Genomic DNA, 3,273 nt, shown 5'->3' on the forward strand with positions numbered 1-3,273 from the left:
GGCGCCCCAACTCCCCAATCAGCCCTGCTCTGAGCCCGACCAGGGGCTGCACCTAGGGATTGGGCCTGCCCTCTGCCACCCGGGAGCAGGCCTAAGCCAGCAGGTCATTATCTCCCGAGGTGTCCCAGACTGCGAGAGGGCACAGGCCGGGCTGAGGGACCCCCTCTCCCACCCGAGTGCACAAATTTTTGTGCACCGGGCCTCTAGTTCATTTATAATCGAGTATAATTTTGAAAGTACCAAGACATTAAGAAATCTCTAGGGGCAAGCATGTCAAACTCAAAGGCTAACATAGGCCGAGTACATGAGGCATGTGGCTGTGGACCATGAGTTTGACATGCTTGCTCTAGGGTATGCAGGATGGTCCTTCAGCCAACACTGTTCCCCCTTCTGCTCTGAGTCAGGCCAGTGTTGCCCTAGTGGATGCCTAGGAAGCCAACATGGCCACCCAGGGAAAAGACTGTGCCTAACCGAGACTGGGGGAGGAGGGTGGCTCTCCCAGAGGACTTTGAACCTGAGTCCTGAAGGGGCAGACCTGGGCCACACAGGCTGATTGGGGAGACAGGCAGGTGCTTCCGGTGGGAATTGTGGATGCAAAGGCAGGGCTGCTGCAGGAATCAGACCCCAGTCAGCTGCTTCCTGGCAGGGCTCAGAGGCACCAAGGCCAGGGTGGTTTGTTTCCATGACTACTGTGGCCCACGCCCCATCCCCCCTACCTCCAGGCCACTGAGGGGAAGCAGCTTGGGTTTCAAGAACAGCATAATTAGCTCCTGGCTTTACCCTGAAGAGAATTTCCTTATGCAGATAGGAGTGTGGGGGTGGGTGGGAGGGGTTGGACTGCCCTGGGGGACACCCTTGCCCTATAGGCATGCCCAGAAGCACCCATCAGCTCATCCTCCACAGCTGCAGAAAAGTTACCTGGAGGTCGGCCAGTATCATGGCCCATATGGCTGGACACTACTTCCAGCTTCTCTCCTGAACTTAGCGGGTCAGGGCATCCGGGCTGCCACTGTCATTGCTGAACCTGGGTTTTCCCATCTATAAAAACAAGATCATGATGCTTGCCCTGTGTGGGTGGTGGGGATCTTGGGGACACTACACGGCGAGAGACCATTCGGGCTGGGCCTGGAGAGAGAAGTGACCACAGGGCGTGGGAGGCACTGCGCCCTCCAACAGGACTGACAGGCCCAACCTCGTCAGCATATATTCTCCAGCAGCGACAGGAAAATGGAAAAGAAAAAGGGAACTTTAATTGGATCAAATACACTAAAAATATTTCAATCTGTATAGACAATATAAACGTTACTAATGAGATGAGTGTATTACAGGCGGACCAGCTACTTTCCATTGCTCAGCAGCCACCATGTGGGAGTCCTAGTGCTGGAGCTTGCTGGCTCGAGGCCTAGGTGGTGCAGGGCTTAGTGCTCAGAGCCTTAACCATGTGACCTCATTGATTCCCTCAACCTCATGAGGGAGAGTCTAGTAATAGCCCCCACTTTACAGATAGAGAAACTGAGGCACGGGGTCTAAGGCTGTACCACTGCCACTGTTGCTGTTGCCCCCACAGTTTGAGCAAGTCCCCAAGCCAGAAGGGACTTCACTGCTAGACAGCCAACAGGAAGTGCCCACACCTACTCAGTGCCTCTCTCCTGGCCCTGGTGGTTCCTTGGTGGGAAGCAGCAGAGCTTCCGTCTTCACTCAGCATTCTCCCTGCATGTGTCTCTGTGTTCAACCTCCCCTTTTTATAAGGACTCCAGGCACATTGGGTGAGGGGCCCACCCACTGCTATATGACTTCATCTTAACCAATGCTTACAAAGGCACTATTTCCAAAGAAGGTCACATTCTGAAGTGCTGGGGCTTAGGGCTTCCACAGATGAATTTGGAAGGGGACACAACCCCTAACACATGTAGGTCACGACTTGTCTTTTAAAGAAAGAGCCTTTGCATAATAGTAACAGAAAAACTATGCAGGCAAAACCTTGATAAATGTGCTGAACTTTTTTGAAAATGACAAACTGAAACAAGACTTGTAGGTTTGGACAGAGGTGTTCTTCCCAGGGCAGATCATTGATGAGTGGAAAGTGTCCATTCTTCTCATTGATGTATTTAAAAATATATTTTTACTGATTTCAGAGAGGAAGGGAGAGAGAAACATCAATGATGAGAGAGAATCATTGATCAGCTGCCTCTTGCACACCTCCTGCATGTGCCCTTGACCGGAATCGAACCCTGGACCCTTCAGTCTGCAGGCCAACGCTCTACCCACTGACCCAAACCGGCTAGGGCCATTCTTCCCTTTTAATAGACTGACTTAATGTAGGGGATCGTTTGCAATCCTGATACAGGGCCCAAAACATACTTGGGAAATTTTGACAAGACAGCTCTACAATTTATCTGGAAGAGAAATGTGGCTGATTCCCCCCAGGCAACAAACACACACCTTCCCCCCAAAACCCTGTCCTGCTGAGGGTGGCCCATATTACAACCTGTTAGGGATTAAATCCAGGGGGACCTTGAATGAGAGCAGACGTCCGGCTGATGTATGGACACTCAACAACCGTCAACCGAGGACCCAAGTGCCACGTTCTTGAGAATATAAGGATTGAAGGAGTTCATAGAAGCATGTGCCTTGGGAGAAACATCGATTTCTTGTTCCACTTATTTATGACTTCATGGTTGATTCTTGTATGTGCCCTGACCAGGGATTGAACCCACAACCTTGGCGTACCTGGAGGACACTCTCACCAACTGAGCTACCCGGCCAGGGTGGGATGAGTTTGGGCCCATGTCTACACTCAGGTACTCAACTTCCAAACAGGACAGAGCATTGCTGTCACCAGGGATCTTTAGATCAGCAGAAATCCACAAATTTGATATAATCGAGTACATCAACTTTCTCTCCAGAGATTGTGCTTGCTGTGTCTTGGTTAAGGAAATGTTTCCCACACCAAAGTCTCAAGCCTTCCTTCTCCACTTAAGCCTCTGATCCTTCTAGGGTTACTTTTTATATAGAACGTGAAGTAGAGACGCACTTGCATTTCTCTCTTGATCATGAGCTAGTTTTCCCAGCACCATCTGTTAACGGTGAGACCACCCCCCACCCACCTCGGGTCCCATACCTTCCTCTTGGTTCCGTTCCCACTTACTGGTGGCTGCCTTGGGAATGAGTGAGTGCCCCAGTTGGCCCATGAGAGAGGAGGGAAAATCTCTGGGAATCTTCCTCCCCAAAGGGACCTGCGTCTGGGCAACCCCTGCCGCCCATTGTGACGCG

The 3,273-nt window shown here is 51.3% G+C and overlaps 1 protein-coding gene across 1 annotated transcript in view; it reads left to right on the forward strand.

The window, feature by feature from the left end:
- Positions 1-3,253, forward strand: part of HIC2 (hypermethylated in cancer 2) — a 19,405-nt gene extending 16,152 nt beyond the window's left edge. The window contains exon 3 of the transcript XR_001363908.1: positions 3,233-3,253. The gene's annotated coding sequence lies outside the window, so the exon portion shown is untranslated. The remainder of the gene's footprint in view (positions 1-3,232) is intronic.
- Positions 3,254-3,273: the final 20 nt, after the last annotated feature.

The sequence above is a fragment of the Myotis brandtii genome, unplaced genomic scaffold, assembly GCF_000412655.1.
Source record: "Myotis brandtii unplaced genomic scaffold, ASM41265v1 scaffold463, whole genome shotgun sequence".
NCBI lineage: Eukaryota > Metazoa > Chordata > Mammalia > Chiroptera > Vespertilionidae > Myotis > Myotis brandtii.